The 23,540-nt window shown below is 48.7% G+C and overlaps 1 protein-coding gene and 1 long non-coding RNA gene across 7 annotated transcripts in view; both read right to left on the bottom strand.

Moving 5' to 3' along the window:
• The window catches only part of ARHGEF12 (Rho guanine nucleotide exchange factor 12), a 74,181-nt gene that overhangs the window by 49,461 nt on the left and 1,180 nt on the right, over positions 1-23,540 (bottom strand). The gene's annotated exons all lie outside the window — the stretch shown is intronic.
• On the bottom strand, positions 455-23,540 carry LOC311422537. Its single transcript, XR_014685404.1, has 2 exons — positions 23,163-23,540; positions 455-1,449 (listed from the first exon to the last, which is right to left on the bottom strand). It is a non-coding gene; the product is annotated as an uncharacterized lncRNA (long non-coding RNA).

Genomic DNA, 23,540 nt, shown 5'->3' with positions numbered 1-23,540 from the left:
AAGGCAGCGTCTTCTTGGGCTGACCCCACAGCTCTCCATCTTCTCAACCTTCCCAGCAGCTTGGATTGGCCCTAAGAAAGCATCAGCAAATTCCTCTGTCCTGGTTAATGCTGCAGTTTGTTCTTCTGGCCCACCAGTGTGCTATTTTATTTTCCTTTAAGGTTGGAAAATGAGGAGTAGCCAACACGGCCCATCAACGTGCTTCTTGGTGGATCAATACAAGAGACCACTGCGGCAGCCAGAAGTGCTGAGTTAAGCATTTAGATGGGATTAAGATCAGTTCTGATAAAATTGAGGGGGAAAAGGATGCTTTTTTTGCAAGTCTGGAAAGCCAGCAGGTTTCTGAGGGCCTAAGAAGAGAAGGTCAGGGCTCTAAAGGAGTGCTGCTGCACTGTAGCACCACGGAGATTTGGGGCAAAAAACATTAAAATGAAAGAAAACCAGAATGCAAAGGTAGGTCTTCATGAAATGTATTGCAAAAACATGGAGATGCTGCCTCCATCCAAGGAGGTCCATGGGATCTCCTGATGATGCAGGTAGTGATGCCCATCTAAATCAAAACTGTTCCCTCTTGGAAATCTGACTTTGCAGTTAGATCTACTCAGCTTTTAAAGAAGCTTCCAATAAAGTCTGTTAAACAGATAAGTAAATTAAAGAATCCAAGTCTCCTGCAGCCTGTGGTAGTTCCTTCTGACAAACCGTTTGCTGTCCCACGTCCAGGAGGGAAGGGTTTCTGTTTCTCTAGGAACAGGAGCACTTGGAAGGGGCAGAAGGAAAGCATCTCCAGAGGAGTTTCATCCACAGTCCGCTCATTCAGTCCCAGCCCAAGCAAGTGCCTCAGCTATTTTCCATGACACAAGCACTTGGATTTTTCCAAGAGCTGATGTCAGGGCTTTTCATGGAGAAAGAACTGCATTTACAGGGCCGGCAAGGAAGGAGGGCTTCCCCAGCAGCTATTCTCAATGTGGCCTTTGTGCTGCTCCGCTGCCGAAGCCAGGACCCTGCGAGAACTCTCAGTCCCCTCAGAAACTCTACAAAGGGGAGGGGACGGGGACATTTTCAGCACTGTTCTGCCTCTCCTGACCGACTTCCAAGGCTCAGAAGCATCAGCTTTGCATCTCGGGGCCTGAAGCTCCAGCCTTCCAACAAGGCCACCGATTGTTTCCTGCCTCCACGACCGGGTAGGAGCAGACAAACAAACCGGAGCTGGGGAGGGGGACACTGGAAAAGAGCACAAATAAACCAAGACGCTCGTGTGTGTCCCCCCTGCTGCCTTCAGGTGGAGCCCAGAAGCAAGATTCGATGAGGTTTGCCCTCAAAACACGGTTCAGCAGCTGCTGGAGAAGAGAGGTTGCCAGATTTGGGGGATTTTCTGCTGGTTTCCCGATGCGGCTGGCTACGAGTTCCTAATTCAGTCGGTTTCCACCGCCGGGAAAGCCAGATTCACATCTTTGAAATGGAAATAAATAAATAAATGAATTAAACATTAAGAAAACCTTTTTTATAGAAAGCCCAATATTTTCTGAAAGGCCTTCAGAAAACATCATAAAAAATTTAACAAAAATCCAGTGCTCTGCAAAGAAGAACTGCCCCCGATTTCTTCACTCATTTGCTGCACGTTTTTCTCGCATTACGCATGTAGCAGCATCGACCACGTACAGTAGAAAGGTCAAGCCTTGCGATTTCAGAAGTTATGACCCACTTTTCTTGCTTATTTATTTTTAAGTAGGCGACAGAGAAAGATTCCCAGGCACAGAGAGCCCAAGCTTCCCTGAAGGAAGGGAAAGCAGCTGAAATAAGGCAAAGCAGCTGAGATAAACACAGCCTGACAATAGAACAGGAGCTCCAAAATCGCCTTTTTCTCCCCATTTTCATACAATCTTGGCAACCTGAGCTTCAGCTCTTTGAGGGGGGGGAAAAAATAGCGCAGAACATGGGTGCTGTGATTTTTTCCCTAATTTTCTTTTCTGAAATCCATTAAAAAACCCCTTTGCCTATGGAAGAATCCCATAAAGCAGGAGGGCTTGTTGCGCAGACAGGGCGTGGCGGGCCAAATTAACCTGCCTCCGTAAACTGTAGCTAATTACGGGGAAATGAAATGTTTGCTTGGCCTGCCAGTAATTGCAATACAGAGCTGGCTCAATGGAGGCAGCCCCGCTCCCCGCCTCCCTGCAACCACTCCTCCTACACGGAGTCTGCAAAAGCTTTCTAGTTAGATGCACGGGAAAATCAAAGCAAGGCACAAAGGAAGCGGGGCGCTGCGGCAGACCATTTGATTTTCCTAAATCAACCGTAGGAACCCGAAGCCAGCGAGTGCCGTGGGATCTGCTGTCACCCGGCGCATGCAGAAGGGCTGGGAGATGGCTCCTGACGCTGCCCCGGCGCTTTTTGCATTTCATTAGGCACCCAGCCCAGCTCCTTATTGATGCCGTGCCTCGCTTGTGGTCGTTGGGAAGCAGCAACAAGGCTGCTGTGTGGAAGCAGGTCTTGAAAACAGCAAAAGACAGCAATTAGAAAGGGAGGAGGGAAAAAAAAAAAAAAACAAGAAAAAAAAAAAACACAACAGCGCATGCAATACAACTGGAAATGTAGCTTTCAAAAGACCGTAACACTAAGTCCAATTATCCAGCTTTAAGTTTTGCAAATATATGTACAAGGTTCAGAGCCCCATTTGAATATTTGGCCCAGAGTTCACATTTCTGGTAAGTGAGCACAGTGCCTGGCACGGGAACGCCGCACCTCCGCTGCCTGTGGGACCCACGCGTACCCCGGGCTCTGGATACCAGTAAGAAATCGGTTCTGCTCTCCAGTAGCTGCCAAAATTCGGAATTAGAAGCCTTGGTCCTGCTGAAAGAGACCTGACATAAACATCAGGGGATGCAGGACAGGTTGAGCCCTCACAACCCAGCTTTCAGAGTAGACTCCAAGAGGTGAGCGGACTTTTCTCCCTCTGTAGCTTTCAGAGACAAACCATCTGTCTCCATTTTTTTTTTAATTTATGGGTATTTAACATCACATTAAGACATATTTACCCTCCTCCAACGTGCCTTTCACGAGCTGTTTAAAAAAAGAACCAGCGAGGTTAAGTCCTCCTGCTCCTTGGCACCGCGAGCTCCTATCTGACTCATCCCCAGCTCGCTGCAGGTTGGTCTCGATACCGATTTTACTGGAATTTGGAAACCTTAACAGCAGAACATAGATCAGCAACACCGTCACTGATGGATTTAGGTATTGAAAAGGAATCAGGATAGTTTATTTGCCCCACTGCACAGGAGGTTACCCCTACAGCAGATGCGGTCAGCATGGCGAACACCAGCTCCAGGAGCACCTTGCCTTCATTTGGATTTACCTCGGATTCTCCTGGCAGCTTGTTTTAAAGGTTAACGTGCATCAACCGCCCCAGAAACCCAACGCCAACGCTCCAGACCCAAGACCTGCCGGCTCATCAGGAGGAATTTATCAGCTCAGAGCTGAGCACTCAACCACGAAGCAGTTTCAGCCCTGCCTTTGCTTCTCCCACCCAGTCGTGAACCTTTGGTCAAACTACGCCCATCCTGCATAGGATGTGCAGGCAACACTCACCCTTACGACCTTTGCAAAGCTTCTAAATATTTGCCAGCTGCAATAAACTAATTTACAGCTAATACATCTTCAACTACCCAACGGCAAAGTGCTCCCAGTGGCCTAATTTACACCGAGGAAAAATTGGATGCACGCACTACATGGCAAACGAAAGCAGTAGCAGAGAGAGGAGCAAGAAATCATTACCACATTGTTGCTTAACCTGTGCAGAGGATTATTAGCTCGTAGCCTTTCAGCTTCTAACGTAGCTAATTCTCCTGGTTTTACTAAGGCAGATGCAAACACCGAGGGCAACCAAATCAGCGTGACATCACGAGTCTCAACTACCTGAGACTAAATGAAGCATTTGCAGCTAATTGCACATTTCGCGTTACCTGCTTCAGCACTTCCAAGGAAGGATTCTCTCTTGGTATAAACTCTGATTTTAAAAGTATCCATGGAAAATTTCCCAACTGCACGTGCCAGTTCATCAGAATTTACAAAAAAAAGAAAGTGAGTGATGTAAACTGAACGGCACAGACGTTAGCTGAGCTATCCACTGAAGTTACAGTTACAGCTATCTTATTTGCATTGCCTAAGAAAAACAAAGCCGTGTCTGTGACACACAGACCCATTACTTCCTCTTCCCCTCAAACGCAGGTCTCACCCGTAAAGCACAAAGCAAAAGACTGAGTCGGGATACACGGACTGAAAAGTGAAACAATTCACGCTGCCACTGACAGGCAGCTTTGCTCCCCAGCATTTCATCCTCCCCTTCATCCAAGCCCCAGGATAAATCCAAAGAGACCAACCGTAAAGGGCTGGAGCAGCAGACAGGATTAGGATTTCACAGTAATATCAAGCCCCGTTTCTTCTACTATAAAATGGAAGGAACAACAGAAAAAGACTGTAGTGAAGCCACGCTGCTTGTAAAATGGCTCAAGACCCTGAGAACAACATGAGTCAAACACCCGGCTATTAAAGGGTCTCCGGATGTGTTTGTGTGAGCGTTTGCCTCTTGGTTCTCTTCAAATAAAGCCGTAAGAAAGGAAAAAATCAGTCACGTAGGAAACCTACCGGCTGTCAGGAGGTGATGGCAGTGAAATCCCTCGAGACGTGGCAGCGGTGCAGAGCTCATCGGGCTATGGGACGCCTCGGGTGGATCAGCTCTTTTCTTTCCCCACCCCCTGCCCTGCCACCAGCTCCTGCTGCCTCCTCCCCGCGGGCACCGCCAGCTCCAGCGCCGCGGGGCCGGCCCCAATTGCAATACCTGCGGGTTGTCCCTCGGGATTTGTCCCTTGGGATTTGTCCCTCGGGATTTCGGGGTCACCTCTCGGTGGCCGAGCCACCCACGCAGCTGCCTGCCTGGGGAACGAGCATCTCTCCACCTTACAGCTTACCCACTCCAAAAAAACAATAAATATATATATAAATGTAGACACACTACGTGTAACAGAAGCCATAGAAGTGGTTAGCACACGCCAAGCCCTTTTTACATCAAATCTTCGTGCCCTGCATCAGCAGGAGCTCTCGCTAGCAGCCCCGGTGGCTGTGTCAGCGCTGTCTCGATCCTGCATCCTCTGCTGATACGGGTCGCTTAATTTTTTAAACATTAGACAGTAAAATCCAAGAAAAACAGGACAATTTCAGACAAAACGGTTTTCAGGGAAAAAAAAAACGCACCTCAAAGATGGTTTCTTGAGCACCAGGATTTAATATCCTCAGCTCTCAGCTCACCAAAGCACAGCCCCTGAGCCTGCTGGCGAGAAGGCTCTGCTCGCGTGCACGTAATCCAGCACGGGGAACTGGGAGGAAGGTACCGCTGCCTGCATCGACACCCAAGGCTTCTTTCCCAGCTGTCAAAACCTTTGTTCTTCAGCTGAGATGCCGAGGCAGATTTTCCCGACGATCATATTTAATTGGCAAATTTGTACAATGGAAACACAAAAGAGTAACTAAGGTTCACGCAGCAGCCATTAAAAGAATGGAAAGAAGAAGGAAAAAACAAAAAAAAAAGCCCTCCAAGAGAAAAACCTAAACCTTCCACCCTCCTTTTTCCGACAGATAGTGAAAGAAAAATTCTTCCCCTCTCCTCTGCATTCAAGGCAGCTATTTTCTCATCTTTCAGCATATTCATGGAGCGCAGAAAAAAAGGAACAAAGACCCTCAGCTATTACCTGGTTCACCAGACACAGCTGAACAGGGAGATCCCAAAGGCCCATTCCCAGGGGGGGCACGCTGAGACCGAGCCCCTCGAGGAGCTCAACCACCCCTGCGAAGCCGATTTATTTTTTATCCAGCCTCTCTGGGAGGCATCTGCCCGGCTGACCACTCGAGGGATGGGACCAAACTCCACCTCTCCTCTTCCCACCTCCTCCGCGGAGCTGCTCCAGGCGGCGCAGCCAGCAGGGAGCTGGGATTTGAACATTTTGCATTGCCAAAGGACGGAGCAACACCTACCTGCAAGGCACGTAGCTGTGTGCGGTGCCCCTGGATGCGTTCTGCGTGTGTGCCTAGCCATTTATGTGCAGAAATATTCTGCTTTTTTTTAATTTTTTTTTAATCAGATCCCTGATCAAAGCAATCGCCTCGCATGAGGCACGTGAGCAAAGGGTTTGGATTCTCGCAGCCGGATTTTTCCTTGGATCCTCGCAGCCGTGCCACGTTACGCCTCCTGTTTGCGGGCGTTTTCCAAACGCCCCTCTCCAGCATGGCACCTGAGAAGCACACAGCCGCAGGAAAACAGAGCCCTGGTATTGTTTTGGGAGAGAGGAGGGCAGGAAAAGGGGTGAGGATGAAAGCACGCCTCTTTCTGTCATCCCAGGAAGGGAACCGGGAGGTCAGAGCAGGGGGGCAGCGAGCTCCTACGGCTCCGAGGCTGCTCCAGCCCTGGGGAAGAAGGAGCGGAGGGGTGAAGGGGCTGTTTTCTTTTTCTGCCCCAATAACCTAATTAAGTTTGCGAGCGCTGCTAGCGGGATAGAAATTTCTTCACGCTACACTGTCTGTTTGTGTTTGATTAATGTAAATCTTCCCAGGGCTCCAACCATGCCCCGGGCGCTGCGATGCCTGGCGCTCCGTTAGCTGCCACACGCAGCAGGACGAGAGGGGGAAAAGCACCAAAAAGCACCATTTCCATCTCAGCCTTTGCCAAAAAAACGCCTAATTCAAAGGAAATATCTGGGGGAGGAGGATTTGAATTGCCACCCCTAACCTCCACGTCTTCCTCAAATCATGGGGGCGATTTTACAAATTACAAAGCTGAATCTGCATAAATCACTTTAATATATTAATAAAGAGTCACTCAGGATTGATTTCTTATATTACAGAGTGCACTCACCGTAACTCATGTGCTGCCCAGTCCAATGCGTGCTGGTACCAAATATAACCTCAAAGCCACAACTGCACCAAGGCTACAATTACACAGCAGACGGGAAGCCAAAGAAATCAACTCCTACCCCTATCTGCTCCAAGGCTCTAAACATGCAGCAATTTCCCAGCCTGAGCTTGTATTTTCCATGCTTCCATCCTCCCTGTGGCGTGCATTGTCATTTTCTAAAGAGTCCTAAGCTGTATTTAGTTGGTTCTTACTCTGAAAGATTTGCTCAGCTCTTCATTTTCCAGGAATTTCACGAATCAGACGAGAAAATGCCAGCCCTCAGAAAGAAAATGGTAACTGGAGGAAAGGAAAAAACAAAACCAGAGCGAGTAGCCAGCTGCTCAGCTACTCGCTGGCGAGCACCTCTTCCTTTAACACTCCTGGTGTCTGGCTTAAAGCACGGAAAAAAATGGCCAGTGCCTTTTTTAAGCAAACAGGGAATCACAAAGCCTTAGGAAGTGAAGGAAAAATCGTTGCAAATCCCAGGGCAGAGCTTCATCGCCACTTTACTCATGCCTGAGCGAGGATCACGTGCACAAAAAGCCACTGCTGAGACATTAAAGAGAGTTTCAAAGCAGAGGGAGTTTGAAAGCTGGTTTATGTTTTAAAACGAAGATTTCCTACCTTGTGTCCCTAATGATCACCGGTAAACGAAGCACTGATGAAACGCCGTGAGCAGGAGGATTCACCTGACTTCAGCAAACTGCATGTTGCTTAAAACACAGCTTTCCCCCTTTTCACTGCTCAGAGCAGCTGATTCATTTGCTGTTCCCTGCAACAAGCAGGGCCTGGGATGGATGGGCAGAACCAGGTTCCTATTCCCAGCTCTACTCCCCTCCACGCACACCCACGTTTCACGGCTGCGTGCCTCAGTTTCCCTGCCATACGAGAGCAAAACACCACTGGGCTAACATCTTTAAATTGCTTTACAATCTTCACAACAGGTATAACATTGTAGGGTAGGATTTATTACCTCCCTGCAAAACTCCGTGCTTGCTTTTTCAGATTTGGAGGTGAAGTCTTTGGTTTGCAGCCCCTCAGGTCAGTGAGTAAAGGAAAAAAAAGCATTTGTACCATGAAACAGTGCTAAAAGCTTCAGGAATAGGTCCTGCAGCTTCCTCTGAATCACAAGGAAGTCATAAACACTGTGAAGATACTCAAATCTCACCGTATTGCAAGTATTGAGTAGAGAAGGGATTTAAGCCCAGGACGCAGCAGCAACATTTTTGGAAAACTATTACAGGAATGAGCTCCTAACTCCTGAGCCTCCCAGCACTTTTGTTCGCTTCTTGCTCTGAGGTTTCCTTCCCACTGCAAAACCAGCGCCGAGGAGGCCGGGGGAAGCAGAGCCAGCCCAGAGCCTGCTCCTTTCCTGGAATACCCAATTTCTGGAAGAACATTGCTTCCTGAAGCACCAACCATCATCTTTTGTAGCAGATTACGTCCAGGATCAAAATCCCACAAACGTGGCACGCATCAGCACTTGAGACAAAGTTCTGGACTCGCTCACGACAGGGATGGGCAGAGAAAAAACTGATTTTTCCCTGGGATTATCATCCAGCACCATCACAGAACCACACAGCCCGGTGACGCAAGACCCAACAGTTGGCTGCAGTTTTTGGCTTCGGTACACACCAAGCTTATAATTTGACTGTATTAATTTTGATTTATATTTTATCTAGAGATTTTGCAAAAAGAAAAAAAAAAAAAAGGCAACACAATGCATTCCTTTCAAGTCCGACCCAACGCAGCTGCCAGGAAACAATGTAAAAACAAGAAAGGTTCAGGAATGGAAGCTTCTATCTTGCTTCCTACTCTGATTTCCCAGATTTCCTTCCCGCCCTACTCTCTCAGCCACAGGACAGAAGAAGAAAACAGCTTGGAAAAAAAATAAAATAAATCTTTGACCAAAAAAGCTAGGAAGACCGTCTGGCACAACCAGGTTTTTAGAAGAAATGAGAGGCAGCTATGATACGGCTGGGACTGTAGATGGAATATCACCATTTAAATAAACACCTCCTATGAACACAGGGGAAGCAGTGAAAGAATTAGCAGATGCTCCTCCTTTAGCCAATTTAATGAAATATCCAGACCGAAAATTTACTTTTAAAGTGCTTCTAACACATCACACTGGAAGTTATAAGGCTCTCTATTGATTAGGGACCCCATTGCTTCTTGCCCATGCACAAACCACACGCCCTGCAAAGCTCTCCTTGTTGCTAAATGACAGCATCAGCAGCTCTCAGCTGGTTAGGATGGGATATGGTAAATATTTATGCGGCATTCACAGACCTTTACCCCAATAAGGAGCCAGGCATGGGAAAAGAGCAGCTTCCCAGAGCTCCCTACAGCGGAAGCAAAGTGGTCCCCGAGGGACGGGCTCCACACCCCTGCAAACAGCATCCGTGCGGCAAAAAAGAGCTCCACATCTCATCCCTGCCATCACGGGAGGAGTGTGGGCCACGAAACGCAATGCCTCAACACCCCAGGGCTGAGCATCGGGGCGCCAAACCTCTCACTATTTAGGAGAAGCTCGGAGAGGATGAAGAAATCCGGTCCTGAAAAAGGATTCAGTCCAAACACCATCAGCAAACCGGGCAGAGAGGCGTGCATCTCGCATCAGAGAGCCCCTAGGATTTTAACACAGCACATCAACGTACAGAAAGCTCCATATGACACCTCCTTAGCCCCCAGGATCATCATGATGGGCAGCAGGGTTGTCCAGCTGCCCCACCATGGGGTCTCGACACGGTACAGAGCCATGCGCTGCGAGCTCAGGATGTTGCTTTTTCCTATCTTTGATATAAGGCAACAAAAAGATATCCCCTCATCTTAAATAAACAGGAACTTGCAAAAGCCTCGTTAGCATAGGGTTGGTTTTTTTTTTTTTAAGAGAATAAATCTGAGAGTACAGGCAAAGATCTGCAGGAAAGCTCACCTCTTTCAGCAAGACACCGCAAGAACACGGAGCCCACTAGATCGCCCGCACCTTCTGGATGTAACTGAGAAACAGCTGTGTGTTTCCAAGCACAAAAATAGCAGGCAGCTCGTCAGCATGCAAATACCCCACCAAGAAGCTGCGGAGAGATCAGAGCCAGTGAACTTCACCGTAGTGGTGGAAAGCAAGGCGAACGTTTATTCGGTGCAAATCCATTTGATTGAGTAGCCACACACGAGACTTCCAATTTTTGTTCTTATACAAGGGTCAGAATTATCCCTCACACACCACGACCCTTCTTCCTTGTGACTTCAGGCGCTGAAACCACACCTCTTCCACGCCTGCTGCCTTATTTTCAAGTCGTGCACTCCTGAGGTTTGCTCCAGACCCACCTCCGTCTCCCACCGCCCGTGTCCGTGGGCTGGATGCTGACCCCTTTTAAATCTGCAATCTTTTAATTTTTATTTTTTAAAGATTAGGAAGAGATGTCTGTGTGGTGATGCAAGGAGCTGAGGACAAGCCACAGACGCTTGGTGCATACGATGGATTGGGACAGAAAGCTGGACTGAGCACTACAAATGGACAAAAAAACTAAAAGATTTGCAGACTTCCAGGTTTCAGAGTAGTTTGACGTGAGTTACCCAAAAGCTTTTAGGATCCTGGACACCAGAGGAAAACCCCCTAAGAAACGCCCTCTACTTCCTAAGCACAGCAGTGGCCACAGGTTCACCACCTGCTACGTGAAACTCTAACACCCACCAGGCAAAAACTCAAACCGGGCAAAATTCAAACTGAAAGCTGTCTGAAAGGAAACAAGGGGAGGAAATCAAACGTAAGACAAGCTCCAGAGGAGAACTACCCAGAAAGAAACGAGCAAGGATGATTTAGGTACTGGAAAAGCAGATAAACTCAGCGGGGTGGAAAACTACAGAAATAAGGGTGGAGGATAAAACACAACAGCTCCCAATTTATTACTCGAGACATGACCCCACAGAGGTATCGGTGCACAAATCCTCTGCCTCTGCTCCAGCTGATGCCCAGCAGCAGCTATCAGCACACGTTGGGATTAGACGGGCAACCGACTTTAGAGTCGATCACTGCAAGACCAAACCACATCTGTCTGTTTTTAACGCACGGCTGCATTAACTCTCGGCAAAAAGCACTGCTAAAAAATATTTTTTTAAGAAAACGCCAAAGTCATTACAACTCTAAGCACAATTATCAAGCTTAAGCATTTATTATTAAGAGGTTTTGCTGAAGTAATGATCTGCTAACCAAAAGGAAAAGAATTACAGAAGGACCCACCATTTTCTGCTGTGACACACAACTGCTACTCGATTTCCAACAGACAGTAATTAAAGTAAGAGTTTGGGCTCAAATATGGAAACTGATTAAAAGGCAGCTGTAAAGTCTGTTCAATCTGTGATGCAAATAAAAAAAATACCTATCTGCAAAAGCAAAAAGCAAAAGACCCTTTATGAACACGAACCCTAATTCGTTCAATCTCTCATTGTCCGGGCTGACTTCTGGCATAGGAAAATGGGATATATGGAGCTTCATTTAAAGGTCACACTGTTTCCTTCCTTAATTTTTTACCATGAGCAATTTTAGAAGCCATTAAACATTTTGAAACAGCCCGTATAAAAACAAATTTTTGCTTATCCTGCCTTTGAAGTAAGTTCAACTGATTTCAGTCAGCCTGCAATAGCGGGGGGGGGAAAACAGCTCCAAAATACAAAATTTATGCCAGTCGCTAAATTCAAATGTGAATCAATGCCAAAGCAGCACACTAAATCAAAGAGGGAGACAAGCAGTTATTGTATAGCTCACATTTTCAAAAGGGAGGAAAATGAGAACAGGGACGCCCCATTTTCTGAGACAAAGTCTACTTCATTCACAGCAAGCTGCTGAACACAGTCGCTAAAATTGTGTTATAATCTACAGAGATAAAAAGCAAGACCAATAACACGGTTTTAGCATTGATAACACCTTGTTATGGAATGCTCTAGAGCAGGAAGTTTTCAGTAATAAATACTCTGAGGCCTAATAAATTCTACCAACTGCTCACAACGTACCGAGAACCGGGAAAAGAAAAAAAAAAGAGCTTGACTCATTCTTTCCCAGGAACTGTTGCTGATCCTTCTCAAATCACTGCAGATTTCAGCTCTCCCCAGCTTCGTACTACAATAAAGACCCAAAATGTCAGGATATGAATCACAATTTCAATCCCATCAGTGACAGTCAGCACTGCTTTATCACTCCTGTGTTCCCCATTTGTAGCCTCATGTTTCCAAATGCCGAAAGGAGGACGAAAACCAAAAGCAGAAGGCAATACCTGTATTCACAGCCCCAGACTCTGAAAACGCAGAGATCCATTTCCTCAAGGCACTACCACCTACGTTCATCCTCCCACTGCTTCAGCACGACAAGGGGAGCACAAGCACTGATGCTGCGAGCTTGTGGTATTTCCAGACATCGTCTGGGAGCCAAATCCCAGTTTGCTTTAGCTTCCCCAGAACTAATTTTATTTCAGAGTCCGTCCTATTGACAATTTCTCCTTTGCCCTGAAGCCAATGCATAATGAGCAGTCTTTTCCAGGGCCCTCCATCTCCCCGTTGGAGCAGAGCATCGTGCCTGCAGCGCGCCACCGGAGCCACGCGAGGGGTCAGGAAGAAAACTGAAGGTTTGGGATCTCAAGGAAAGTTTTACCACTGTAATTACAGGAGTTTTCTTTTCCAATCCCAAACCCAGAGCGCTCACGGAGCTCGTTACACCGGTGTAATTATGACGGTGTGTTTCCTCGATGAGGCAGGGCTACACCTTGATGGGGCCCGGGAGGTGATTCACCCGAATTCCTTCGTCCTTGCTCACCAGCTGGGCACCGCTGCCGCCAGGCAGGAGGCTTCCTGCTTTGACCTCTGCAGGGAGAGCAGCTCTGCAGCCCAGCAAATCCGAACACAACAACAGCAGCTATTTCTCTGAGAGCATTTGATCAAATATACTCAATTAGCACTTCCCTTTCAGCAGGGAACACACGCACCTTGCTTACAGAAACCTGAAAACACTCCTCCGTCCTACCAGCTACAGCTGAAAGCCATCCATGCTTGCAAGAAACCCGCAGCTCCCTCAGTGCTGGATCAAAGCATGCCCTAAATGCCAACACACAGCCCTCCCTCTCCGATTCCCACTAGTACTGAACACGTTGGCTACCCATCAGTGGTTGTTTGCCTTCAAACGCCCTCGGTGGATGAAACAAAACGTTGTGCAGCACCACAGCAGGCAGCTGCGATGATTTCGGATCCCACGTGTGCAAGGAAGCAGAAAACGTGAAAATGAAGCACGGAGAACATCAGCACTCAGGGCATCGCATCAGGAAGGAAAATATTTTCTATGCATTTATGCCCCGCCTGCAGTAAGGCGATTTCTCCAAGGCGTTTTCTGCCCGGGGTTCCAGAAGGGAATATCTGCAACCAGACCCCGCACGGCACAGAGAGCACGAGGATGTCACCAGCGGTGCTTTATCTAAAGCAAACATCTCCACGTGATGGAAAAGAGGGAGAGGAGGGGGAGAGCAGAGGAGGGGCGCAGCCTTACAAGACGAAATTCATTTGCTGCTGGGCGTTATCACGCGACCGCATTGGGTTGGCTGCCACTGAGAAAAAGATCCCGGGGCCACAGCGACAGCCCAAGTGCTCCTCGGTGCCAAGGGGCTGCCCCCAAAAGGGTTATTCCTGCCAGACTCATGCGGACTGACAGCTAAACCCAGCGTGGCCACAGCTGGAGAGGTGATGGAGACAAAGGGAGGATGCGGCACTCACGGATCCCGCGGGCAGATCTTCTTCAGATCCCGCAGGAAACGAGCTTTGTGTTTGGGGTTCCTGATCCTTCAGTAGACTTCTCAGCTGATCAGTGGGTTTTAAATTTACTGCCACGGCAAACTGATCCGAATGAGACTTGGAGATGAAGATGAAGAGATTTCATGGAGGGATTTAAGTAAACAAGGTCCCTGAGGAGGGCCCTCCTTGTGTGCAGTGTCCAGAGCCCCTCTGTGTGTGTCCTCACTGCTAATTACAAATCTTCTCCCCCCCCCCCCCTTCTTTAAAGCTCGTTATTTGTATGCTCTTTGTCTTTTTTTCCTCTTTATCTAGTTGCTGAAAATGATCTTTTGGAGCCAGTTTCGGTTTTGATTTAAAAGAAATTTCATTGAGAGGGAGAAAGGAAGGCAGAGGGAGAGCCCTAAATCCCCACACCCTAGCGTAACGCTCATTTTGCGGACAATATATTCCGACTTCCCAACAAAACTACAGGAACCGGCACATTTGGGGGCGTTAAACTCGCACAAATTTCTGAAGTCGCTTGCTGCTCCACCTGATGGAAACCCGTTCGTACTCCGGGAGCACCTCACGGATCCGGAGGAGCCATTTTCCCGTCGGCCAGCAGCAGCAGCTGGAGCAGGAATTCCAGCGCGCCGAGCCAGCGCGATGTTCCCGTCCTTGCAGGAAGCAGAAAAAAAAAAAAGAAAGGAGGGGGAAAGGGGCAGGTCCTTTCCATCTGGCTGAACTCCAACCAAAAAGCATTTAGGCTTGCAGACGGCCCCAAACTCAAACCTGTCGCAAGGCTGCTTCCTCTCAGGAACAGGGACAGGAGTTATTTTCCTGGCCCGAGCTCGCCGTGCTGATGCCCTGGCCACAGAGAGGGAGGCCGAAGCGCAGGTGAACAGGTGCAGAGACCAAAAAAACCACCGTTAACGTCTCCCCGACGACTGCAAACCCTGACAATGAGCCTGCTAAAAGGAAAAGGGAGAGGAGGTCAAGGTTTGCTATGCAATACATACAGCTGAAGCTGCACTGGGTAACATCCAAAGTAAACACCGCTCCGGAGTTTAAAGCTATCACCAACATTCCTCCATCTTTCCATGCTGGAAGAACAGAGAAGCATGCCTGCTCTTTTTTTTTTTTCCCCTTTTCTTTTTTTTTTTTGTTTTAAAAGTATTCCAGGCTTTTCTTCTCATAGCAACGTCCGTAATGCAAGCGGGCTGAATGTTGCAGAGAACTTTGCAGAGCACAAAACTTGGGATTTCTCCGGAGTATCTGGAGGCTGCTTTGTACTTCCCAGCTGCGGAGAGAGGATCGGTGCACCCATACACCACGGCACCTGCCACTGCAGCGACTCAACCAGACACCAAGCAAACCTCTCTCCGAGCCCGTGTCCATCCCCAAACTATCACGAGGCACCTTCCAGAATCTCAAAGGGAGAAAAGAAGCCCGTGATGAAGGTGTCCGTGGTAGCAGCACCCTGCAGACTTTGGCACGGCCTCGACAGAACCGAGGGAAACCCCACGCGTGCGGATGGCTTTCTCTGCAGCATCCCCATTCCACCTCCATCAGCCAAAATGATCGAGCTCGTCGGTTTGCTAAGATCCGATCTGCACCCACACGAACCACTTCCGCTGCCGAAACCACAGGGACTACACAGGGCAAACCACAACCTATCATTTTGTGTCTCTCAACATACAGCAGGAACAAATTGCCAGCTTGCGAGATCTCCGAGCTGTCTAAGAACTCCTCTCCTTGACACAGGTATTGCTGGCGAGCCGTCGCTCCCTCTCACCCCATCATTTCAGGAGTTCACATCGTACAAATTCATCCTCTCCTCTCTTTTACAGCACCCCCTGACTACCTTTCCCAAAGTTGTTATGATGCTGCCCGAGACAGGTCAGATGGCTACGTGCTCTGGAGCAGCAGGGAAAAAAAAAAAAACACACTTTTAAGACCTGAGAACAGCAACTTGCTTTTGGCTGAAGTCGTCATCTCCTTTCAGGCTGTGCATAATAATTTTTCAGAGGGTGGAAAGAGCTGCCTTATCTGCACGGCTCAGAAAACCACATTATTTTCCTCTTTGAGAGCCACGTACCCAAAGAACAAGACTAACTGCCACCAGCACGGCTCAGATACTGCCACGGGGGACTACTGGCACTGCGAGCAGAGCACACTTTTGGAAGGCACCGCAGTACCCTCCTGCAGGAACAGGGGGGTACCCAGGCACCAAACACCTCCCGTCCCCCCCCAGCAGTCAGCAGGGCTGTGGTCCTGGCACCGTTTGTCATTTTTTTTGCCTTACGCAGCAGGTCCTGGCCCTCTGCTGCTGGCGTGTGCCTTCGGGAGGCAGCGACAGGCAGGAAACCTCCCTCGTATCTGGCCGCTGCCACCACCTCTCCCGTTTCTCTCCCTCTCACTCATTTCCTATTGACTTTCGCATGTCTTACGCTGCAGCTTTTTCCTATTTCCTTTTGCTCCGTGCTCATTATAGCTCCTCTCTCTCGATTCTCTCCTTCTCCCCCTTTTTCCCTGACGCTCTCCTGGTGCCTTTAACCTCCCTCCCGGCTCCTCGGAGTGCCCTCCTGCAGCTGGGCGCATCGGGGGCAGGCGATGGTGCCTCTGTGCCACAGCAGCACCGAGAGGAGCCGCCTCGTCTGATGTGCTGCCAACAAGCTACACCAACAGCCACTATCATAACACGGTACAAAGACTTGCAAGCAGCCATCAGATCCTTCAGGGAGGCTTGCAGGTCGGAGCTTGTATGTTTATGGGAGGGGTGGACTCCCAATCCTGTACCTCTCCTGGAGCAGACTGCAGCTTTATTCAGATGGGTCTCGTCCTCCAGACTGGGAAATGCTTGCGCAGGTCAATTCAGGTCCCACCGAAGCCTTCCAACGCTCCTCCAGCACTGCAGCTCACTCAGGACTCCAGAAAAGAGCACCTGGCTCTTCCTAGGTTACAGGCTCGTGGTGGGAAGGCAACCGAGCTCTTGGTAACGTGATTGCCTGTGATACCACAAAACCGAGGCTCACAGTTTACAAACAGAAGCCAAAGCAGCCTCTCACGTCAACGGGATTACTTGTGCTGCTGCTCACGGTTTCCAGGAGGAACAGGACGTGGACAAAAAGACAGGTTTCCACCACCATTTCTGCAGACTCCTCATATACACTTCAAGAGCAGACTGAAATCAATTCAAGCCTTGCCCTGGCAGAAACCCTATTTCTTGTGCCAACTGCACGCAACCCAGACCTCCCATACCCTGGGATGCTCGCCTAAGTTCCCAACACCAACACTTCAACGTCATTGCAGCCAACAAGAGGCCCTTTCTGGTCCATTCACGCAGCTCAGCCCATCTTTTGGGCAGCTCTCATCCAAAAAACGTGAATTTTTCTGAACCGTTTGGAAGACAGGACCTAAGCACGCTCTAGGCCAGCACCTACTGTCAGCAGGACATTCGACAGCACCCAGCTAACCAAGGTGACAACGATTCGGATGGCTTACAAGCCAATTACTGGGAGCACAGGAACTCACATGCTGTGCCTTCGGGTCTTTTCCAGCTCACGTATTCAGCCCCGGCAGTGACACCATTCATTTGCTTTTTCCAGCGCCCGGTTTCACGAGGTCCCTTACCGACGGGCATCGCGGAGCCCCACAAGCTTCAGCGTTGTCAAAACAAAGCTGAAAATAGCCCCGCAGATAATTTTGAAGCATTTGCCAGCAAATGTAAACAGCATCATTTCTGACTTACCAGACTTCGCTAAGCGGTGCCGCTCTGCAAGGAAGGGTTCCTGCCCATTGGTCTTAAAAGTCAAACAGACAAAACGCCGAAAATACTCAAGAAAAGGATGCAGAATAATAACAAAGCACAAGCGACGCTTAGGAGACTATTTGGGAATGTCACAGCCTGAACATTGTTTGTTTTGTTTATACTATTTATAATTATGCTTACATTTCAACATAAAATAAGGACGCTGCTTTTTCCTGTCATTTTAATGTATTTATTTTAATTTAAAAAAAAAAAGTAAACCGTGTTTCTTCCTGCCTTTTTCTAAATGCGCTGTTCCTATTTTGTACCTTTTCTTGGTATCCTGCCTTTATCCTTCGTACATTCTTGCAGGTTTTTTATCCCTTTTCATTTAACCAGGACCTCTTCTACTCCTTCCCTTGTCCTTACGTTGAGACATTATCCACGTACAGGCTCCTGACCCTTAGTTTCATCAAGCTGAGACATGAACTAACATTTCTGTTCTTTCCACCTAGTAATTATCCAGAACAGGGCCACAGAACAGAACAGAACACAGGATCACCTACCTGAAAGCATGCACTCAGGTTTATTTTCTCTTAGAGGCTACTGGTGCATCTTACTGGAGCAAAATCTGGTTTTCTCCAGGTAGGTAAAACATCAGGATTAGAGAGAGTGCAGGAAAAAAAAGAGTGCTTATAGGAATATTTGTGCAGCCTTCCAAATGCTCCCAGGAGCATTGTTACTTGCACCTCGGATCACCCAGCCTGCAAACTCCAGGATAATACAGATGGGATGCATCACTGAGCCTCCCACCAACAATTTTCAGGGGGGAGAAAGAGGTACTAAGTGGGAAACCTGGAGGCTAAAGCCCTGAAAGCAAAAACCGAAGCTTATCTTTCAAGCAGCAGAGCCAACATACTTCCCCGGTGACCCAGAAGGACCACCTAGAGGTTTAAGTGGAGAATTCAGTCTCCAGACCAAGGCAAACACTACTTCTTTGAGACACTTTGCATAACCACGCTGCTGGCCAGGGTGGGGGATGGAGGCTGTAACCCCTGAGAGGGAAGCGATGCCACCCAGAACTCGGGGGGAAAAAGAGCTGGTGGCAGAAATCCCAGTGGTTATGCACCAAAGCTTCTCAGGAAAGTATTGGGGCAGCAAGAAACACTGAAAATACTCAGCAAACAGCGTTCACACGAAGCACTTTGAGCACAAATTCACTCAGAGACCTGCTTCTTGAAATAACCCAAAAAGATCTTGGGTTATATGTAAAATAATGGGTACAGGTGTGATCCCTGTTCTCCATCACCTTCAGATGGGCTGCCAAATAATATTCAATGCCTAAATTCAATGTCGAAATCACTATTTTTACTGCCTGATGTATAATGGATCTGAGAGCAACCAGGGAGCAGCAGCACCGAGCAGTCTTCCTAGGGCCAACAAACTTTTCCCCTAAACATGCCACTCTCATCAACACAGAAGTCGAATTTACAAAGCTTGGTGTAAGGACGCAGACCAACAACACCCACGGAGCACTTCAGTCCTAGGGGAACTGCTCCAAGTTGCCCTCTTCTTACCAGGGATCTTTATAGGACACCAGCAGACATCACCAAAGCAAACCGTGACCCTGAAGCACTCCGACGTGCAAATGCTTTTCCCAGGAAGAAACGGGGAGGCAGAGGCAGCCCCAGTATCTATCTGCAGAGCTCAGCTGGTCACCAAACCCTTTCTCCAAGCTTTTCCTGCAATCCCCCGTGCCCTCTAGGCTTTCCATAATTAGCTCTGCTAAGTACTGCTGCAGCTAAACGAATCGGGCCCTGACTCCTGCGGATCCGGACAAGATTTTTTTTTTTTTATAAAGTCTGAAACTGAACTAGCCAACATCTCGGTCCGGTTCCCCATCTGCCCATTTGAAACACTAATAAATGCCATAATAGGAGTTGTGTGCAGGGAGAATTATACAATTGGGCTAACAGATGAAATATCATTCCTGCCTCCACCCAAATAATCACGACGCCCACAGCTCTATTCAAAACTAGAAAATCAAGCTCACCTCAACTTCTGTCTCTAGTAAAAACCCTAATACATTATGCAGCACCAACTGGTAGCGTTCGCTTCTCTCCGAGCCTGTAGTAAACATCACAGCCAGCAGCCCCTTCTGACAGCTTCAGTGAAAAAAAAGAAATAAATAAAAAAGGAGGTTACGCACCGATGATGTCAACTGCTGATTTACAAACAGAGTGAAACAGAGAGAAAACAAGAGCATTTTCTGTGATGCCCATTATCAGGGAATCACTGAATGGTTTGGGCTGGGAGGGACCTTAAAGATTATTTAAATGCAACCTGCATGGGCAGGGACACTCACCCCTAAAATCACGCTTTTTAGGCAATAGAAATGGATGTTTCACCGCAGCCCGCTTTCCCTAAATAATCTTACAAACTCCCCTAATTAAGAAAGCACACAGTAACAGCACCTAGCTGCTCGGTGACAGTGAGCTGTGACTTTTTCAGAAGTTCTCACTCTTATCCTGGTGAAGAAAATCTTCTTTCTTCCCCCACCACGGGGTTAAAGGAGCCCCAATTACCAGGGGACTTGCAAACAGCCAAAGACAGCGAAAGTGCATCTCAGCAGATAAGAAACAATTAGGGCCTATTTTAGTACCAAGCGAGGAGCGAATCAGCAATTAAAAGCCTCTCCAGGATAATTACGTGTAAATTCTACCTCTCCTATTTTCCAATCGTAGCAACAGAAACTACAGCAGGGTTATAAATAAAGCTCCTCCGATGGGAACCGCTCTTTTTCGGGTCTCCCAAAAAGACACCCAAGAGCATCCCTGCTTTCAGAGGGCTTCAGCAAGCAGGGAGAAACCTCAGCCGAGTCCCGGAGCCGTGCAGTTGCTTCGCTCTGCAGCGCTTGGACCGGCGACAGGAAGAAAAATAGAGTTAACTGCGAGGCAAAAAATATTAATCGCACACAAATGTTTCTTTAGTGTCATAACAGGATACAGCCCAGTGGTGATCATCCTTCGGCGGCCAACCGGGGCCTGCGAAGGGCTGGGTTTCATCCCAGCTCCGGGACGTCCTTGCGGAGAATAAAAGCCTTATCTCGGCCGGCCATGTGTCGCCTGCCACGCAGAGAGCAACGCCCAGGGCGGCTGCAGAGCTCTGCTGCGAGGCAAGGGGGCACTTTGGGAAGCATCCCCCTGCCCAAACGGCAACGCTGGGTGCTGGGAGTTTGTGTTGTGAAGGAGCCAGCCTGGTGAGAGCAATAACAAAGAAGCTCGAGGACAAAACTCTGTGAATTTGCAGGCTAACAGGCACAGCTCCCTCCTAAATCCTAAACCCAGAGCTGGAGGCACTCGGTCTCACCCGCCTGCTCCGGGTCCCCTCACCCATTTTCCTTCAACCCCAAAGGCAATCTGACCCCCAGCTCAAATACAGGTGCCCACCCAAAATCTCACCACGTTTTAAGCAAGATAAATGCCACCCCGGGAGGCCTCCGAGGAAACCCAGGAGAGCTCAGAGCCGATTAAATTGAGAGGGCGTGAATGTTTACAGACAAGGTGGCAGAGCAATAAGGCTGAGGATGAACTGTGTGATATGGTCCGCTGGGCACCAGCGCTATGAAAAGCAGCTGACAAAGTACAAGAACATCCTGAAAGAAAGAAGGGGAAGTAGGTGGCACTGCCTGGGGGTCTGCAGCTCTCACAGCAGCAGCAGAAGCCACCACGGCTGTCCTGGGATACCCTCTGCTCGTGCACGTATTCCTAAATCTCATATGTTCTTAAATCTCAAGTGCTACTTCATAAATTAATCCTTTTTTTTTTCTGCCTGCACCCTTTGCATGTTTCTCCAAAAGCAGAGAAGCTGACCAGGAAAGGCCTGTGCCAGGTGGGCAGCTACTAAAATCTGCTGGGAAAAGGAAGAAAACACCATGAGACCAAAAAAAAAAAGTTCCCAATTAATGAAAATCTCTCCTTTATCATCCTGGCTATAGAGCAGCACCAGAAATGGCCATTCCTCCTAATTCCTCCTCATTTCTGCAGACTTCAGTGCCCTGCATGACCTCATCACCAAAGGGCACGTGAGGGACAGGACAAGTGCAATGCAACCTGGACAACAGGAACGCCAAAGAGCTATCAAAACCCGTGGGATTTCATTTCAATTTCACCCCACGGGACACAAAAGGAAGTATTTGCTGTCTTAAGCAGCTACACACACGCAAAAGGCAGCTACAGAAAGCTAATATGGAGAAAAACGCAGGCCCATGCTGCCCCATTATGCTCCCAGTGCCATTTGGCAGAGGTGCGAGCTGAGTTTTTGGGTCTCTTTTCAAGGCAGTTCCCAACTCGGTGGCACCAAGGAAGGTCACCGGGAAATAAGGGGAGCATTAAACACGTCAGATGACTCGTGCCGTGCGGATCCAGTGACACCAGGAGCTCGGAGTTTATTTATATTGCACCTGCTTTGCATTCCAAGCCTGAGAGCGGGACCTAAAGAGGCAGCACGGAGGTTTCCTGGGCACAGTGGGAACCCAAGCCTGTCCCCACCAGCCTGCGAGCATTACAAAATCCTCGGCATTAAAAGTCACCTGAACCAAAACCCTAACGGGTCACCGAACGGCAACAGGCACTTCCACGTAACCAAAAGGAAAAGAAAATGGAGACTTTTCTCTTTTTTTTTTGGTCTCTGCCACAGTTTTAATTTGGCTGTTCCAGTTCGATAATGGAAAGTATTTTGTTTTCACTAACAAGCAAACGCAACTCCCTGTCCTCGTGCTCCCCCTCCCATGCAACACAACTGCTTCTTGGTACCAAAATCCTGCTGTTCCTTACAGCCTGCCTTAAGATATATGCTCTTGAGTACAATGTTCTTGCAAAGCCACTGAAACATCACCTTCTTTTCACTGCCACTGTCTTGCCTGATGCAGAAAAGTGTCCTGCAACTCCAGAATATCTGCAGTGTTCATACACATACACCACAAACAGAAAAAAAAAGAAATGGTGAATTGAAACAGCAAGGAGCCCCGCAGCCAGCAACAACTTCACCTCCTCTGCTGCTACAAAAATATTACGCAGCTCATCTCAAAGTCTCGCTGCTCTGAGAACAGCACAGAAATAAACACCGCCTCGACGCGGCTCCTCGCTGTCCTGCTCAACCTCTGCAAAAAGGTGTAAACGGGAGTTACGTCTGCTCTTCTCTGCCCACACCTGGGATCTCCGAGGGCTCGCAGGCACCCAGAAGCATCATCCCTGTCCCTGCCCTGCTTCGCCTCCTGTGCCAGAGCTGCTCGCGTTGGTCGTGCAAGGCCTGAGAGGCGAGGCCTTCCTCGCACACACATTTGTACCTTACCCACCAAATGCTCACAGAAATGGAAAACTCAATGAAATCCACAATAAAAGAGAAGTTGGGTTTGCTTGCTAGCATCAAAACAAGCTGGTTTTCCTTCTCACCAAAAAAAAATATCTAAAATTCCATCTCCAAAGCACAGAAGGAGTTTCCTACTGGATTTTTTTTTCCCCTCAACGTACAAAACACATTTTTTCACCTGCCTCAGCAGCATCGGAGCAGAAGAATCCCAGCCTGCTAACAAAATGCACGTGGCAGCACCTGCAGGGGAGCCCAGAGGCCCGAGCAGGTATCTCGGGCAGGAAAAATCTGGCTGCTACGGTCGTGCAGCCACCAGCACCATTCCTGCTCGGCGACTGCTCCTCCTGCCCTCACCTGATGTGACCTCCGTGCAAGGCTACGGCGCTTGACCTGCTGAGAAGCAAGCGTGTCCTCGACTCAGCTTTTTAGCTCGAGACTTCAGCCGTGCCCTAAACTCGTGCTGCTTTTCCTGCTTTGCTTGGCGCAGGAGCGGTTCCCCTGGGTTTTCCTACCAGCACCGCGCCGGCCTGGGAGCTGGGAGCAGAACGAGAAGCCCTGGCAGGCGTGAAAGCAGTTGGACTTGAAATTCTCCAAAGCGAACCCCGGCGCCTTGACAGCCTGCCACCCCAGGGCCGTGCTGATCCCGATTCCCAGAAATACGATTTAATCCCCATTTTCTCCTCCCGTCACCGAAGTCAAAACGCGGAGGGCGCGAGTGCCAGGCAGAGCCTA

Source organism: Aythya ferina, assembly GCF_964211825.1.
Source record: "Aythya ferina genome assembly, chromosome: 22".
Classification (NCBI taxonomy): Eukaryota; Metazoa; Chordata; class Aves; order Anseriformes; family Anatidae; genus Aythya; species Aythya ferina.
The sequence above is the reverse complement of the archived record's forward strand: the minus strand, read 5'-3'. Positions and strand labels throughout refer to the sequence as shown.